At 48.0% G+C, this 18816-nt stretch overlaps 1 protein-coding gene across 4 annotated transcripts in view; it reads left to right on the top strand.

Moving 5' to 3' along the window:
- Positions 1-7553: 7553 nt before the first annotated feature.
- The window catches only part of LOC1277410 (microtubule-associated protein futsch), a 38271-nt gene continuing 27008 nt past the window's right edge, over positions 7554-18816 (top strand). Inside the window, exons 1-2 of one of the 4 annotated variants that reach the window (XM_061644911.1) lie at positions 7554-7666; positions 12329-12628. The gene's annotated coding sequence lies outside the window, so the exon portion shown is untranslated. Of the gene's footprint in view, positions 7682-10811; positions 10972-11102; positions 11257-12328; positions 12629-18816 lie in introns of those variants that run through there. The other 3 variants (XM_061644935.1, XM_061644929.1, XM_061644923.1) reach the window with 3 other exon arrangements.

Genomic DNA, 18816 nt, shown 5'->3' with positions numbered 1-18816 from the left:
CAGCGTTTGGCATTAACGACCCGTGGCTAATTTGTTTGCGTCAATTCAATGAACATTACCGGGATTTAAATTTCTAATTTTATGTTCCGGCTCTTTGTTATTTTTTCTAATTATGTCTTTTTTATTCTTAAAATTCTTTTTTGTTTTAAATATTTTCTTCTTATCTGCTGCTTATTTTCCTTTCACTATGGATTTCCATTCTGTTACATCCTTTTCTATTTCCCCTTAGTTTAATTAAGTTACAGTTAGTTTAGTACCAATAGGGCCAACTAGGTTTTTAAGCAATTATATGTTCAACCCCTGAGGCAGACATATTGAAACTAATAAATGAAATGAAATAAATGAAATGAAATGAAATAATAACTTTCACAGATCTTCGATGTAGTACAACAATTCCGTGGTTAGTTTTGCCAAGTGCTTGGCAAGCATCAATTCGGTCTATTTCATGTTCATAGAGCTAGTTTCGCCGACCCATACTTAAACTGAATGGCAAAAATTAATAAACAACAATGGCAAATTTTTAATAGCTACTAGATTTAATCGATAGGCACATAGTTTACTGCGATAAGAATATGATAAAATAATAGATGAAGCTGTAATTTTAAAACACTAATTTTAAGATTTTTTGTTATCAATAATAAATTATGTAAATACTATAATATTTTTTGAAATTTAGAAAGAGAATGAATTATATTCTTAAAATTATGATATTATTAATACATTCAAAAACATATGTTTCGTGTTTTGCAAAACTATTCATACATTAGTACTGCCATAAATTCACAAAATTAGGTGCGGTTATGATTTAGAAACGTAGTGTAGTATTAAAAAGAAAAACGTCTATAAGCATTACTGAGTCAAAACAGAAAAGCAAATATTCCAGTAATATGTCACCTCGGGTGAATATGTTCCCTTTCTGCTCAATTTTGTGCAAAATACATTTTAACGAGCTTACAATCAGTCTCATTTTACCAGCTTTGACACGATGACGGACAGCACGCCACGCCACGCGCTTGGTGCACTTGAAACTTCAATACACAATCGATATTAATGCGATTCTTTACCTATTTGCGCAAGGGCAGCTCCTCGATCGGACAAAAAAACATATGACCGCTGGTTCGCGAAAACGCTAGCTACTAATGCTACTACTACTATTACTACTGCTACTACTACTACTACTACTACTAGTGCCAGTGAGCATGCAGAGACAGCAGACAAGCGCACTCCATTCTTCCGTAATGAGAGGCTGCCCCGCATCTACGCAACTTGCTCTTGAGCCCTGCAAGAGTGGAACAGCTTCGCGCCGTGCGCAGCTCGCCCGAACCCGAACGCCAAGACCGAGCCCGACCGACAGGCATAGCACGGCACCACACACAAACGCACATGCACGCGGTCATGGCCACGGTCGGTTCGAAACAGCCTCCAAGCCCTACCCCCTCCGTCCGTCCGGTCAGCGGTCATGCAGCCGGAGAGATTCCGTTATAATTATTCCAATATATGTAAACCCCTGGTTCGTGCCAGAGTTTGCGAGTGTGTGCGGGGTGGATATTTTGCTAGGATTTGCTTTTACCTTTTACCTGTGCATCGCGTTGCTGCTTGTGTTTTGGGGCAGCCTCTGGTTCGTTACTGCGCGTTGCCGTCAGCAACGGCCCGGTTTTTGGCAGGCTGGCTGCCGGAGGCTACCCCAAACGGTACCTCCGAAAATGCCAAAATGCCACGCCAAAGTCCCGCGACCGTGGCCAATGCCAATGCGTGTCCTGCAGGCAATCAACGGCAACATTGCCCGTTTTCGCCGGACCATTTCACCACACAGCCGCAACCGCGGCTGAAGGTCATGCCGCAAAAAGGGGGTCGCATACGCGCTTTTCTTTTGCCGGAGGCGCCAAAATAACGCACATTGCTCTCTTCAGATATTTTTGGATTGTTTGAATCCACACAAATCACTGTGCGCTCGCTTCGATACTGTGCGGGTGTAGGCCTGCGTAACTTATGCTTAGGGGCAACGTGCCGTAGCGTTTCCATCGATTTTGCCCCTTCTGTAGATGTGTCCCCGCTGCCGGCCACTGACTCAGCGCAATCTGCCCGGGGTTGTGCTGCGTGCAGCGAACGACCAGCATTCTCCACTCTTCTGGTATGCCCTGCCAGATTGCCTCATCTTCCTCCCCGCTTCCTCTCACCTCTTGCTATGGAAACGATCCGGTCTGGAGCTGGTCGCGGTGCGGTAGATAGCGCTGGGCGATCATTGCCTTTATTTTGCTTGATGTTGTTCTACGCTTCTTGTTTGCGCTGGATCGTGTGTCTGCCATCTTCCTGTTTTTTTTTTTTTGTTGCCTGTACTTCCCCCCATCAACCTTCTCCTCCTCACACGCCGCAATCTCCTAGTTCACCCTAGCTACGGTCTTCGCCCGTTTCGACTTTGCGCCATTTTCTAATGATACTGATCACCCAGCCTGTTCGCTAGCATGATCCCAGGCCCCGGGAATAATCCGCATGAGTGGCTCTGAATCTATGTACCGTATTTTTGCGTGCCGAGCCAGACTCGCATACCGCAGTCGGATCTTCGGAGCCCCCAAGGTTCTCGCTGCTGCTGCTGCTTGAAACGAGAATAGTGCAAAGTAGAAAAGCAGATGGAAAACAAAACAAAACCCTTAGCAAAACAACACACCCGATAGAATGTATTACAGTGGCAAACAGTAGCGGTGGGTAAAAATATAATTTAAAAAACTGTACGTAGTTTGAAACTGCGCATCTCATATCACACATAAAGAAGACAATTATTTCCAACAAAAAGTTGTGTCTTTCAGCCTTGGGGACGCTTACATCCAATGCACATATCAGTGGCGAATACTTACGTCCGTTGTCGGCTATCATTTTGAGCGGCCTGCAGCATGTCGCAAATGTTCGTGACCTTGTGGTACGTTGATTGCTCCCCGGATATGTTGCGTAATGCCACGCAATGCCGGTTGGCGGACGAATATATCCTCGGGTCGCGATAGTTCAAACTTCATCAAGGAGGAAAAGAGTCTTCAGTTCGAACACTCTGTGCCCTCTGTCCTAATACTCACGAATGGACAAGCTGTTGATCATTATTTGATGTGATCTACTAGACCATGGACGAGCAACCCTTTCGAGCTGCAGGTCACATTTATAAACAAATCATCTTGGCGGAATATACGGCAAAAAATCTGTGCAAGAAATGATGATGAAATTTGAGCAAATGATGAATGAGTCAGTAATATATGCTGACACTATACAAGTATGCTAGCGTCTCATTATTAGAAAACATTAGTACCACAACTTCTTAGTTCTAATTCGTTGCATTTACCGGGACAGCGTGATCGCAGAACAAAAAAAAATATCTTAAAATCTTTTTTGAATCGACTGTCTTATCTCTGCTTGTTGCAGTTTTAACCAAATACAATATGTATATCCATACGATCCACCAGGCTGTGTCTTTCTAAATGTTGTCAGAAATATGAATTAACCTTGTTGTGTTTATTCAGAAAAGAATATGCTCCATCCAACATGACATACCATGTTATGTTATCTCAAACAAAATGAGACATACTGCACACATTTGCGCTATCGTGGAACGAGTCTGTAATTTCACCCGAATATCCAAATACAAATATTTGACCATTGTTTGAAATAGAGTTTATTTTGTTAAGACACTTCACAGCCTCGCGATTTTGAAAAAAATAGGCATAACAATTGTCACCCATTTGTATATCTTTTTTTGACTAAACATTTAACAACACATGTTTAAAAAATGATGTTTGATCGTCAGTTTGACCATGTTGGTACTTTTGGCAAAATTGTTACAAATTGTATTTTTCATTAAATAACAATTCTTAGATTTGCTCCATTTTGTCCAAACTGGTGGTTTGAAACGAATAATCAATTATGTTACCCTTATCATTACTATCTACATAAATAGCATTTCAATTGAGAGGTGGCTACACGGATAACGACCGCCTTAAACTGAATTTGGTCATTTGTGACGTAAAAGGAGGTCACGCATACAGCATACATGCTAAAATACGGTACAATACAGCATGCAAACCAAGGAATGTAGAATAATGAAATAAATATGAATAAATGATATATTTCTTATAAGAATCCTCTTGCGATCACTGCTCGGACAAAACTATGATGTAGTTAAAATGTAAACGGTCATTTTTAATTTTATTTTTCACTGCATAGGATACTTCTAAAAAGCAAAATAAAAACGTAAATCAGTAGTGTAGTTGGTCGGGAGAGCTATACTATACAAACATACTTTAAATGAAAAATGTTGGATCCACATTATTTATTACAATTTTGAATTGAACTGACTTGAACTTTGACATGAATTTTAAAATTCTGCAGATCGCATAGATGAAGATCTCCGGACTGAATGTCTCCTGTGAAGTTCAGTTTGCTTGTTCCTGACGGTACTTCTTCCCTCTAAATTTCTGTTGTAGATTTTGGACTTAACAATGCGTCGTACTTACATCAAATGTGCATAAAAACCCAACAAACGCCTACGAATCGGATATGCTGATTCTGCATCGGTCATCGGGGATTGCAATCTCTGGAATGCCGCAAGTTTATAAATATTAAACCGCAGCGCCTAACGACCGATCGGTGACGTGTTGCCCTCGCACAGTTGATTCACCCGTGCCAACTCTAAAGCAGGTTCCAGTGGCGCTGGGAAAAGACCAACCCAAGACTCTACCTTGTCTGGATATTCCCCAACGCCGCGCTCTGCTCAGTGATCGTTGAGTCACCCCAACGCGGCACGCAAAGGTATATCTGGCACGAATCTTTCAATGTCAGCCCGACAACCCTCACCTTGGATTATTGCCCAGGAGCCCGGCCCCGCAAGGATGTTTTGGAATTTCCTAGGAGGCAAAGATGGACCTCAACGAAGGCTTGCTACAACGCTCTCAATTTGAGATGTGTTTTTGGAAATCATGAGTGACCTCCGGGCAGCGTCATCGATTGAACTTAATTGAGCGTCATCACTCGACGTTGAAAGAGATTTTTAATAGCGATATTTTCTCCGATATCTCTAGGAGATGTTGGTGAATTTGGAAGTAACTTAAGACCGAAACGATCGTACTAGTAGATCAAACAAGGGCAATCGATTCCTGGCCACATGACGTGGGAAATTGCTCTCGCGAACCCCCGTGCGGTGTCTGACCTCATTTCTAAAGACAACTGACAGAGTGTACTATACCCTGGGCGACCTTTCCGCCCAAACCTCAATGTCGAACAAACATACAGTAAAAGAAGTCCACAGTCCGCGCACGAATTACGCAACGTTTCTCGGGGTAGCGACAGGCCCACTCCACCGACCCCGTCCCATTCGCCCTCATCTGCACAAATGTGAAAAGGGAAAAATAGTAAACTGGACCCGCTGGGAATAGCATTCCCGGAAAATTACTGCGCCAATCCAAGGTGCTCTAGCGAGGCCGTGCTTGAGGGTTTCTTGTGGACATGTTCGGCATAAACGATCCTCCGATGGTATTGGATGTTGGTGGTAGATGTGCTCACATACCCCTTTCCTCCCATTACGTTACACTCCTTCGCTCCCTGCCACCTGCCCCTCCACCACCAACTAGGTTGTATTCAAACAACAAGAGCAAAAAGGAAAGCACTAGCCAAGATCGCTCAGAGCCTCGCGAGATGCGGCGGACGCGACGCGGCTGTGTCACCTTGGCATCGGTACATTCCCGTTAGTGTAGGACCGAAAACCTTACCTTTACAACCTGATCAGAATATTAAGCCCAGCAGATCTCATCCGCATGGCATCACTACACCTTTCTCGTTGCGCTGCTCTCCCTTTCTCTCCTTCACGGTAGCTCTCTTTCGCTACGTTCTGCCGTTATGTTTCTTTTCTTCCGCTTTTCCAACCTTGTCCACATCTTTTTCCACCCCGGTTTTGAAGTTCGTTTCTCGCGTGTTTTTTTTCTTTCTCATTTTCTTGTCTTCACTTCACGCGTCTCTTGTGCGATTCTCCTCTCGCTAAGCCAAGTTTAGGGGAGCGATTCTACAGAGCGAAAACGAAACTATCATCCAAACCATCCTTTCGAACAGAGAGCAAAACGCATGCGAGATGCGATCCGGCTTTTCCGACGCAGAGGGCATGGTCAAAGAATACCTGCAACGACTACAAGCTTCCTTTGTGCTGAAGGTTGCTAGTTTTTTAATGTTTGCTTTAATGTTTGTCCTTGAATTTAAAAAAAAAGTATTTTTGAATAGTATTTGCTACAAATCGAACAAATCGTAGCAAAACTTTAGCAACAGCTGAATTTCCATTTTCCATTTTCGATCCATTCCGTGCCACAGAAGCTTCGCCGAGAGGGAGGATCGTACGCGATCGCACAAAGCTCCAGCTTGAAGCCTCCTTCGTGTATGCAACGCGACAAATCGCATTAATAAGAGTTTGTTAAAATTAGCTATTAAGAAGGATTCCGATTGCCCCCTTCGCGTAAACCTCGGTCGGTTTTCTCGCTCATGCTCTCCACACCACCCCTCCCAACCACCATCACCATCGCAATCGTTCGCTCTCTAATGCGATAATTCTTGCTACGCGCGTTGCTACGATTCTCTCTCGCCGGCCACGGACAAAGGCCCACACGTCTCCATCCCCCGAGTGGCGAGCTTCATCCAGCCATCAGCAGCTACCGTGCGGCAGCGGCACGACCTCTCACGGTACGGTTTTTTGCCGGATTCTCACCGGTCGCCGCGCGATGCTTCTTGTTGCTCTCAGGTTGGCCCATGTTGGGCGAAAAGCGAAGAGGTGTCGTCTTCCCGATCGTCTGCTCCCCCCAAAAAAGCAAAAAAAAAATACGAAAAAAATGAAAGAAAACACACAAGAAAAGAGATGCCGCTACTAATCTGACGGGCGCTCGGGCGAAGATGAGCGGTTCCAGCCAGACAGAGAAAGCAAAGCATCGGCAAAAGGGCCAAGCAGACGGACGGACGGACCGAACCGACACTCAGCACATCTATCGTGCACGTACGGCCGTCCCCTACCCCTCACTCTCTCTGTCTCCTTCCCTTAACATCAGCTCCAAGAGAGGAGAGAGAGAGAGAGAAAGAGAGAGCAGATAGAGATAGAGAGCGAGACAGCAGCACCAGTGTTCGGGAGAATCGGTGCGATTTTTGCCCTTTTTTTGTTGTTGTTGTTGTTCATACAAAGTTACTCGCCGTCTTCGTCGTCGTCACCTGTGCTGAGCGAGCGCGTCACTCACGTCAGCTTGGCCTGCGAGACCCCACAGCATAGGGCGCATGATGGGGTAGGACAAGGGGAACAGTGTAGGGAAGGATTTCGAATATCTCGCCAGTTGGAGCGTTTTCGCGGATGGGTTAGGGGGGGGGGGGGGGGAGGGGGGGGTGTGGAAGTAGAGACGGTGGCGAGCGCGAACTGGAGCGGAGGGTTTGGGAACGGTGCGTGTAGAGCATCTTTTGCAAGCCGCTGGAGGGGGTGGCAGCGCAGGGAAGGGGCGGGAAGGAGCGGTATGGTGGCGCTGTTAAGTTTCTGCTCTTTTAAGAGGACGCAACCAGCGTCGACGGCAATAGTACAAGAGAACACCTCGGCGAGACAGGAGCTTTCCAGAAGACACCCGTCCCGTGGTACCTGACGGGAAAGCGCTGCGGCAAACAAAGTCGAGAATCGGTACGGTTTATGCGGGTGAGGAGGCGCTACGAGGGAGGGATTTGAAGGGGAGGAGAGAGGGAGGGTGAGGGAGGGAGTAGAAATTCGTGACTGATTCGTCCGACGGTGCATTTGTGTCCCCGCGTGCGGTGCGTGCAAAGTGCGTAAGCAGGATTTTGGTCTTTAGGACACTTCGCGTTCGTCGCCATCCACCAGGCCTCGCCTCGACAACCAAACGGCTCCACTTTCCAACAACTTCAGTGCTTCAGTTTTTGGTCCCCCCCCCCCCCTTTGTTGTTGTGTTCTTGTGCCAGAGCTCAATCGTGTTACGCTAAAACGGCTCAAAGTGTGGCAGGACGCGTTTGCTGTATGTGTGTCCTGGTAAAAGGAAAAAAAAAAAAACAAAAACAACCCGCAGCATCCTTCCCAAGTGCGTGCATGTTTATGCGTGATTGTGTGTGTGTGTGTGCGTTTGTGTGTGTGTGTGTGCGTATGTGTGCACGAGTCATCCTGAGAAGTGACATTGCAATTGCATCAAGTGACCCTTTGGAAGATTGTCTAGAAGTTAGTTTTCCTTGCTTGTATGTGTGTGTGTGTGTGTCTGTGGGAAGTTTAGGAACAAAAAGGTTTACTTAGTTGAATAAGCTAGTTTTTGGTTTTGGCGAATCAATCAGATCACACACACACACAAACGCAAAAAAAAAGTTCGCTTCAGGCGACGAAACTTCAAAAAATTGTGAACTTGAGTGCTCAAATTAGTTGGAAGAACAAAATAGCCGTGAATAGAGAAAAAAAACTCCTGCTTCACCTCTCAACGAACCTGCTGCTGGCGTCACCGGACGCCAAGGACTCACGCCACATACACACACACTCATATGCACACCAGCACCAGGAGACTACCGGGTTTGCTGCTGCCCCAAAAACATCGACGATCAAACTTATTCCGTGCCGGTAACTGCTACGGTTCTGTGCTACGGTCCTCCCAGCGACGCGTGACGTGTGTGTGTGTGTGTGATTAGCTGTGATCATTGGCCACTTCTTGGGCGAAACCTGTGGCAGCTGGGTCATTCGGACAGACAAGTGATTTTTTTTGAGACAATAGGCTTTAACAATCAAAAAAACAATGTTTGCCAAAAATGGTGCGCACTCTCTGTGCCACCGCACAGATTTGTTGATCGTAGTATCTCAGTTCAATCTAAATCTCTGTGCTCTTTTAACATAATTTTCAATTTTGTGTCACATCTATTTGCCCGCGGCAAAAATGCCGGCTTGTCCATTGGACGATTGGGCCGCACCGGGTGACGCGCTTTTTTCCGGAGCACCCCATTTGGAGGTGTTTTTTCCGGCTTTTGCCTACCACCCGCACACAGGTCATCGACTCTCTTTCGGCTCTCAGCGGAAGAGAGTTGTGATGTGCGTGTGCCCCTAACCGAACGCCGTACGAGCTCTGCATCCCGTCCGAGCATCTCTCATGCATCTTTTATGTTCCATTTTAATCTTTACCTGGCACACGTTCTTTGTTTTTGGTTTTTGCAAGACCAAGTCTGGCACCCTTGCCGGTCCGGAAAATTTGGTGCAAATTGGTACGGCTTTCTCGGCGGGGATTACATTCTTCCTTTTTTTTTTTGCTGCAAAGAGTATTTGTGAATCGCCTAACTCTCTTTCTCTCGCAATTAGACTGTTCTGTTTGCGCCTTTTTTCCGAGCAATTTGAGAGAAGGAAACCGCCTATCGGCCGAAGGATCAAACGTCACGGGGTGCGGGAAAAGAGTCTGGCGTCGTCCTAGCAACGGCTGCACTCATTGACGATTGGTGAGTGCGCGCGACAGAGAAGAGTGTAGGGATGCAAGCGCGCGGCCTTTTGGCGTAGCGGTTGCAAGTGTTGCCGGTGGTAGCGCAGCTGAAGCGGACACGTGCCATACGTCGTGCCGTTGAAACCGTGACGCTGGAGAAGCTGGCCAACTAGCACAGAAATGTAGCACGGCGACGGTGGCGGGAAGCACAGCACCGGGGCAGGGACTCAAGTGGACGCTCCAGAGCGCATGTTCGCAATGCTGGACCGTCTCGTAAGCAAACAGACACACGGGACTGTGTGTGAACAAAATGCTTGGTTTGTGGAAACACTTGTAGGATACGACTGGAAGTAGGTTTCAAATGGAGGCAGGTTGAGCATACACACACACACACACACACACACACACACACACACACACACACACACACACAAACTATCTTTGATTGGGGTGCTGAAATCAAAGAAAAAGCAACAAACAAGTAGGGAAAAAGGGAACAGGCGCAAAGAAAGGCGAACAGTAGTAGAAGAAGCTGGGAAGCTATGCAGGGAAATATCTGCGAGCAGCATCCCGCACAGGCGGAACCTAGAATGCAAGTGCTGAGGCCAATCAAGCTACCCCTTCGGTGGTGGTGCGCGTCCGGTCCGCCCAGTGAGATGAGCGGCGGATGACATGCTTGCGGAGCGTGAGATGAGAGCTACCCCGAGTGATGCGAGAGCGACATCGAATGTGGAGTCGGTGGATCTCCCCCGTCCGACCACTCACGGAAGCTGCACTCACGACGAGTTAACTCGGGGTTTTGTTATCTCTCTCACTCTCTGTCTCCTCATTTCTAACCGTTTGTTTTACGACCAGAGCTCGAGGAAACATCACCAGAAAATGTCCATCAAATTTGGACTAAATTGTACGAGATGTGTGGTTAGAAAACAAAATTAACTAGAAATCGCTATCATAACTCCCGGTGGTGACAAAAGCGAAATAGGAACGTAATCCCCGACCCCCCACTCTGGCCGCACTCTGCCGCGGAGCAAAGCCAAAGGAAACGAGAGCGCAAACGTCCTCGAAGGAAAAATTGATGAGGAAAAAGCGCGGCGTGAGCGGGAAAATGAGTGACCGCGAGTGCACCAATTGGAGAGCGAGCGTGCGAGCGGCCGACACGAGCGAAGAGCAAACGAGATATCGAGAATTTAACTCAGGGGGGAGTTTTGGGGGGAGGCTGTGCGTCCGGTGGCGTGGCCGCGGAGGATGGGAGTAGGACAAGGGGGGGGGGGCAGGAAGGAACCAGAATCGCGGCAAAAGGTACACACCGTTTTTGGGGGGATGGAGACTACGGGCAGCGGAGGCTTTCTGTGCCGGTGATGCGCTGCCGTCCGCTTAGTTGGTACGTGAACGCCTCGACGGACGGTTGGGCATCACAGACAGCGCATCTTCGCCCGGGGCTAGCGTGTGTGGCCGGAAGAGAACGAACCCGAGAGAAGGACAGACTTCGTGTAGTGTATGTGTCGGACAGAAAGAGTAGTGAGAGAAGAGTGAGGTAAGGGATGCTGGTTGCAGCTGGGGATGGAGAGCAAAAGAGCGAGAGAAAGAGAAAGAGAGAGAGAGAACGATAGTAGTGTACGGCAGCAAGAAAAACGGCATTGGCACAGAATCGCTAGGGCAGGCAGCTTCGCGTCGAGGTGTCCTCCGTGGCTCTAGGAATTGGCCAGCCAGATTCAGTCTGTTTTGTGTGGTCGGTGTGGCCAGTCGTAGGCCAGCTTAGCAAACGCTTTTGCCGGAAACCCCCAGCCAGTGGCCAAGTGTGGCCAGCCTGTGTTTAACTGTAAGCTGTTAGAAGTTGAGCTGTTATTTTTGGGATTTTTTTTGTTTTTTGATTTTTTTCTGCAAAAGAGGGTTTGTTGTCTGGTGATCCGTGACTCCTTGATAGACCATCGAAGTGTAGAAACTGTCCGTCGTGCCAGGCCTGCCGATCGCCACCGTCAGGGTCCAGGTCCCAATGGTTAACGCTGCGCGCAATGACGTGACCTGAGCAAAGGTGTTCATCTTAACGCAGTTCAATCTTGCAAGTGTTTCCTTCCGGCCTTTTTTTTTGCAAATGCAAGCAAGTGCGTGCGCGGTTATCTAGCAAACAAAGCGTAAAAAAGCGGAAGGCTTCTATCCAGCAGCTCAGTTTTACCAGTGTGCCTTGTGTGTGCGATTGCGAACGGAACTTCTTCCGCTTCTTCAACCAACAAGTGGTGTGGTAACAGCGTTTTGCTTGCACATAGAAATGGGGCGACCGCTTTTTTTTTTCGACGGACCACCTAAAACTGGCCTGCTGGCCGCGACCTGGCCCCGACGTCTTCAATCAAACCCGATGCTCCGATGCGCTGCGCTTTTTAGCCGAGCGAGATCCGCTTTATTGTTTGGCTGCACCTTGCCGCGCGCCACTCTTCTACCAACCTGCTGCCAATCGTTGAAACGATTCTTAAACAAGCTTGCAATGCTAAATCCATCGCCTCAGGACTGGGAAGGGGGTAGCAATGTTAAATGTGTTTTTTTTTATGAAATTACTGTGAGGTCGTTTTCATTACTTAGTATTGAGCGCAATGTGTTACTTAGCATGTTTTAAGTTTTTTTTTTAATATTTTTATTTTTTAGCATCACTCCCACGCTGTTACAATTTTTAATTTAATGTTGTGTTTTTAACGTTTTTTTCTCTTCTTCTTCTTCTTGTTCTTTCACATCTTACGTTCATCAATCCTGCGTGCCGCGAATCTGCCCGAACCGATCTGTATCTATGTGTGTGTGTATGTGTGTCTTGATGCATGGGGCGTGTGTTGATGTGTCCTTTGTGTGCGAATGTGTGCTTCAAAATCGGCGCTCGATCGTCGCCTTGCGCTCGATTCCTGCAGCCGTTCGACTTTACGGAAACGCAATTCCTTCAGCCCGCTTACAGCACCGGGAAAGGGCACGAACGAACACACGTAAACACACGCACATACACACCTGCACGCAATCAACCCCGTCCTGCCGCGGACGCACCAGCAGCGGTGGATCTGGACAGGAGCTAACAGGGTCGGGCGGAGGCGCCGTGGCCAGCGCGCGCGCGCACTAGGAGCGAACCGATCAGCGATCAAATCCCGTGGAGAGCAAAGCGCGCTCACTCTTGACCGGAGTGGAAACCCCAAAAGGACCAAATTTACCAAGACGAGGTGAGTTTTTTTTTAATTATTTCAATTTAATTGAGCATTTTGCCTTTTTCTTGCTATTTGTATTTTGCTTCCGTGTGTTTGTGTGAGCGTGTGCGAGATCATAGCGAGAGGGTACTGGAATCCGAGGATACTCTTCCAAAACCATCTTGTCCTAGTCCTACGGTCGCTTTCGAGCCATACGTACCCACGACCGGGCCGCCAAAGTATGCTAATTGCGGCTGCGTAAGAGAACCCCTTTTGCGCAAAACATGCCCCCAAACGGGATGCACGGTCTCGACGCAGGCCAGAAACCTTGAGAATCCCTCGTTGCGGCCGCGTTTGTGCGAACCCCCCCGTTTGCGCAGCCTTCTATCAAATTCAATTTTCTATCGCCTCATCTCGCTCGCCTGGTTCGCCGTTACTGGTTCTCCCCTTTTTTTCTCTCGTTCGCGCGCGGCCATCGCACTTCTGGTCGCTGGACTCGTTGTCTTACGAGAAAAGTGGTGAGAAACGACCGATCTCCCCTTTCCAGCTCCCCCCCCGTCCATGAGGCGAAAGATGCGCGCAGTCGAAACTGACTTCCCAATTACTTCCCGTCCCCACCGGCCCACTGGGCCATCGCATCGGCGCGAGGCCCGTGGCGCTCTGGAGTCATACACCGATCCCTTCCGCCTTTTCTCCTCTCCCCAAACACACACACACACACGGTACAGACCGCTAGTTTAGCTTCATTCTCGACTATCCACCGCCCCATCCCATCCTCAACCCTGCTGTCGAGCGCAAAGCGTGCGGATCGAATCTGCGATGCGATCGGGTTCATTTTCCTCCGTTGCGGAGGCACTCGCGCCGCACACGGGGTTTTCTTTTGGACTACTTGCTTTTCGTCACCGTCTTGCTTCCCTGCTCTTGTTTCCCTGTTTCCATTTTCGAGCTCTCTTCCGAGCACCAGGCCCCGGTCCGCCCCTTACCCTTACTTTTCCCATGTGTCTATGTGTGTGAGGCTGCCCGTGTTTTTTTCCCCTCCCTCTTTCCACCTCTTTCTTTTCGTTTTCCTTTCTTTTTGTTTCATCAAATTTGCTTGCCGTTCCCGTTTGCCGTTTTTGGTTTTCCTCGCATTTCGTAGCATTTTGTTCGAAGTTGTAGTTTTTTCCCTTTTTTTTTTGTTTTGCTCTTAGTTAACCGTAATCTTGGTTTTGTTCCTCGCATTTCTATCCCCCTTCCCCTCCCCCCTGTTCCCTCGCCCTTTCCCCTTCATTATTGAAAAGGTTTTTATTAGCCACTCGCTCCCGCCCCTCAGCTCCATGTTGCTGTTTTCAGCGATTGCGATCGGTAATTCTGGCAATTGAGGGGGTGAGGGGAAAGAGGAGGATGATGGTAGTAGAGGGATGGGAGGGAAGGGTGGTGACTGGATTTTGTTTTTGTACTGCCATTTCGTAGGGCTCTGTTTTACCACCTCCCGCCCCCCCCCCCAAACTGCCCCTCCCAACTATACATCCCGGTTGGTTTCTTTGTACACACACACACACACACACACACACACACACACGTTTTTCTTCCTCGGCTTCTCGCCTGCTTATCGCACCGTTCGCGTTGCGCCATCGCTTGGCCTGACCATCCAGGCCGGTCCCGCGGCCGTTCACGCGCTCCGTGGCGCGAGCTGGCGGAAACTTGCTAATCAAATGTGTGAAATGGTTTTAACGGATCATTCACCTGGATTCTCTGGAAATGTCTTAGCGGTCGGGTTCCCCGTCTCCCTTGCGGCCCCTTTCCGTACACGGCCAATGTGTGTGTGTGTGTGTGAGGAAAGGCAAGCAAAAGCAAGCAGTGCACGGTCGTTCGCTTCCCCCTAATTATACAAGGGTTACAGTTTCGGTTAATGCTTCGGTGTGCGTAAGCCTACGCTGCGGGAGACTTCGTCGCTTCCACCGGATACGAACCGGTTGCGCTGCGCACCGTGAAGTAGCGTCCGTGTGTTCGTTGCAAATTATGTGCTACAAAGTGCAACGAAAGCTTTTGGAGCCGAGATCAAGAACGTTTGAAATGAAGAATTTTCTCTCTCTCTCTCTCTCTCTCTCTTTTTCTTAATTCCAAAGTGCGAGATAAAAGTACTAGGAGATGGAAAAGGTCAGTTCTTTATTTTTACACCAAAATAAAAACACACCATTCGCAACATCAAAACTTTGAACACTTCCACGGAAGTAGCTACTGCTTGCTGTACAGCAAACGTCCAAACGCCCGATACTCCGTTTCGCCAGCGTGAAGCCGTTCTGTAGCCGTTGGAATGGTTTGGACGTTGTGTTTTCGTTTGTTTTCGTCTTTCCCAAAAAGGTCGCTTCCATGGGAAAATTTGAACCTGCATCCCCCGATGCTGGCGCAAAATTGCACGCACCCGGGCAAGCAAAATAATAAAATATAAAATACAACCCCTCTTCTCCCCTCCGCAACAAGCAACACTTGGAAGCGCCAGGGTCCACAGGGCTGTTTCGTGCATTAAAAATTAAAATCGCTTCTCCCAACACTGGCCGCAAGATGCGCCGGCATTCAAGCTGCCCGTGATCTCGCGATTGTGACGGGGCTCGAGCTGTTCGTGTGGACCATGGAATTGCGTGCCCACCTTAAAACAGAGGGCATCATCATCAACGGGCGTTCCGTTTTTGTTGTTGTTGTTGTTGAGCTTTTTGCTTTTTATGTCTCATCACCACGGGCAAAGCGCCGTCCTGAACGGGGAGCACGCGACACGAGCCACGGTCAACGGTGAATGCCGCGGTCAAGGCGGCAAGCCTCGCCTATCTTGGGCGAGTGATTTCCCACCGGGTATCTTTCTTTATTTGTGCCGCCTGGCCAGGGCCTAGAATGGCCGGATGGGGCTAGGGCGAATTATTAACAAACAAAAGCAGACGGGCAAACCTAATGGTTCGCTCTTACTGACCGACAGATGCGCAAGGGCGTCCGTGTTTCGCCAATGTCCTTCGGGCAAAAAAAAAAAACATTGTGTGCGTGTGTGTTTACAGTTCTCTCTTGTGGAAACATTTGGTGCCACAATGATTTTGTTCTTATAGATTGGAAAACTGCTACTACCAGCAAGCGACGAACCTCTGATATTGGGCCATCACTAACAACTGTGTATGACTTTGCGTGCAATATCTGATCCAGAACCAATTAGTTCGAGTGTTTGTGTTTAAAGCAGCTACCTTATCCTTTTATTACCACAACCGGTGATAAACGAGCCCAGCGACAGGCTGGAACGGGAAACGTAATAATAATCGTGCTCAATTAAGATGACAAATCAATCGTTCGCCTAGTCCGCGTAATGGTTTGGTCGTGTTATTCCTGCTGTCCAATTTTTAATGCTGTCAATAACCGCTCGCCTCACGGTGAGCCGGTCGCAGCAAAAGAATGTTCTGACACAAATGAAACAACGCAAAGTGGACACGCGTAAAAGACACAAATGAGCCTTCCTTTCGGCCGGTCCAGCCTGTCCAGCCTCGACTTATTGCGCTTTATTAACCATGATTCCGGTTCACGCCGCCTGACAGCGGGCTCGTGGGAAACCGCGTGAGCGACGTAGATGTATAAATATAACCGGGTAGGAGGAATCTGAAATCAAACCCGGTGACACCGTTAGGCGCCAGTTTGGCTGCCAACGAGCACAGCGGCACAGCGCGCGCACGAGAGAGTGAGTGTTGAAGCTAGCAACAGAAAGAGAGAGAAACAGAGAGGAAGGTTCAGATCCGAACCGACAAGCGCAGTGGGTGAGCGGAACACAGCGGAAGGACATGCACCTTCATCACCCAAGGGTTGACAGGTTATTGTGGAAGACACACACACAGGTGTCAGACGCTGCCGAGGCGTTGGCGTCGATTACTTTTGCCGTGGTGTGGCACAATCAATGAATCCCGCGCTGCATACTGATGAGTGGCGGGGGCCTGCGTTCAACACGCGTTACGGAGGCAGGAGAGCTGAACGCAGATCTTCCACCCTGAAGATGGTGCCCAGGCACAGCATCTTCCTAGGTGTATGCTCAGCCAGAAAAGAAAACCGGAAATATACGCGCTTCCCACTCATAGTGATCCCGTGTAAATTATGCTACATGAGATCTACTTATCGGTCTTATCGTAGGAGAACGAAGCAGACTGCCTTTGCAGTTCTGGTATTGGTAAATAGCGTTCTATTTACCAATAGCCGAAGAGCAGCTTGGTGATGTATTGGATATACGTGCTGGCAAGAGCCGTACGGGATCGATTCTAATCCGGTTTCTTGGTAAAGCAAGTTCAGCAAGCGTGTCTGCATAGGTCATTACACCATGGAAAAAGAAACAAAAACTCCTCTCTTTCTCTCTCTCTCGTTCTCAACAAGAAACGATGAGCTTTTTACGATTGCACATAGGAAGAAGACTCTCAAAAATCAACGGGTGAAGAGAAAGATGATGAACCAAAAAAAAAACTCGCAGAACATAACCACCGTGTCACCGTTATTTTCGACCATCCAGACCTGTTCCACCGATATCTTTGCTTTCACTTACCCACACGGCATATATGGGCATAGATTCTAGACACACATACACACAAAGGTAAGTCAAGTCTAAAGACATGGTTCACGATGTTAACAGCTTCTCAACCGTGTCCGATGGTCGAACCAGAGTTCCACCCCGAAGAAGAGATCGTATCTCGTGCGAACAATCCCCTTTTAAAACGAACCTATTACCGATGCGATGACCACTTCGAGACGGGACAGGTTCATTTATTTTGTTTTTGTGTATGTTTTTTTTTTTTGGCTAAATAACATTCAATCTCACCTACATTCGGAAATCTTGTTCCTGGCGGAACTTGTTTCGGATTTTCGGATACGAGCGCGCGAAGGTGGAACCGAACGCCGGTTTCTAGGTCAATCGAACAGAGCCAGTGCTAAATTCTGCCGTCTTCTGTGCCATATGCATATAATTTACTATGCTTCCTTTGCTGTTTTTGTTGTTGTTGTTGATGCTTTTTTTTTTGTTGATATGCGAAGATTTCATTCATTCCTGTGCGGACGACCACTCATTTTCGACGCCCACCGCTTTGCGCCTCGTCGAGCTCTGATGTCGATCAGCAGCTAAACGATTTTAGCATGCGGGAAGTTTGACTGTACGTGTGTGTGTGTGTGTGTTTGTGCTCAAACATTGAGACGCTGGACGATTTAGTCGTCAGCAAACAGTGTCACCGCTCATATACGAACCCATCGTAAGCTCGTAGGCCCGCTTCACACCGCAGATGCAGCAGCGGTAGCAATTTATTTATTAAACCATTCACGTCACTTGATTCTGGCGAGTGAGGTGGTGGCGGTGCGGGACGCAGTTTTGCACTAGAAATAGTGCAAACAGCGACAAACGACAGCCTAGACGGCCTTCTCCAAAACGCTCCCCGTTGCCCATGCTGCCTGGGCACAGCGTACGACGAGTGATGAGATGATCGCTTTGACCAGCGATGATGATGATGATGATCTCGCGCATCTCCATATAGCCGGTACGTGATCTTACCAAATAGTCGGTCCTCCCCCGCAGCAAGCCAAGCGGGCATCTCCGCAGTTGACGGATCAGGCATCGGATGCAAGTTGTTTGCCAAGGTCTCGACAATTTCACTCGAATGACCCCTGGTCGCACCTTGCCCTAGACGCAGTTCCGCTGCTCCCGCGAGCGTGTAACATTTCGTCTCCAGCTCGCCTAGGCCAGATGTATCGGAACGAGAAAATTGTTACCATTTACGAAAAGTCTCTACCGTTCTTATGTAACATTTTGAATGATCAGCTCCATGTTCAATGCACACTTGAAAATCTCCAAAATAAGAGGTGAAAAAAAAACGCAGGAAACAAGAGGCCCAACATTGAAGCGAAAATGGGACGCCCGGAAACGGTGACCCGTTTTCGAAAAAAAACACACACCAGCTAAAAAGACAAAAAGGCATTGAACTCCTCGGCATGTGGACATGACCAGGTATGTCCCGTAAGATGAAATAAAATTCCAAACCAACCCAATCGCCTCTACACAGTTAGATTGGGATACGGGAAGCTCAGTCCATCTTTGTGCTTGAGGCTGATGCTTTCGGATCTCATAGTGAGTTAGGCAATTTCAAGGTACCCTATTCATATAAACCTTTGCCGAGATTTGGCAGGGATGTCTTACACTATATCCCAGCCTCTTGCAAACAGATTAATGAAGTGAAGCTAAGCTGGAG

The sequence above is a fragment of the Anopheles gambiae genome, chromosome X (assembly GCF_943734735.2).
Source record: "Anopheles gambiae chromosome X, idAnoGambNW_F1_1, whole genome shotgun sequence".
Taxonomy (NCBI): Eukaryota; Metazoa; Arthropoda; class Insecta; order Diptera; family Culicidae; genus Anopheles; species Anopheles gambiae.
Note: the sequence above shows the minus strand (reverse complement) of the source record. Positions and strands in the feature narration are given on the sequence as shown.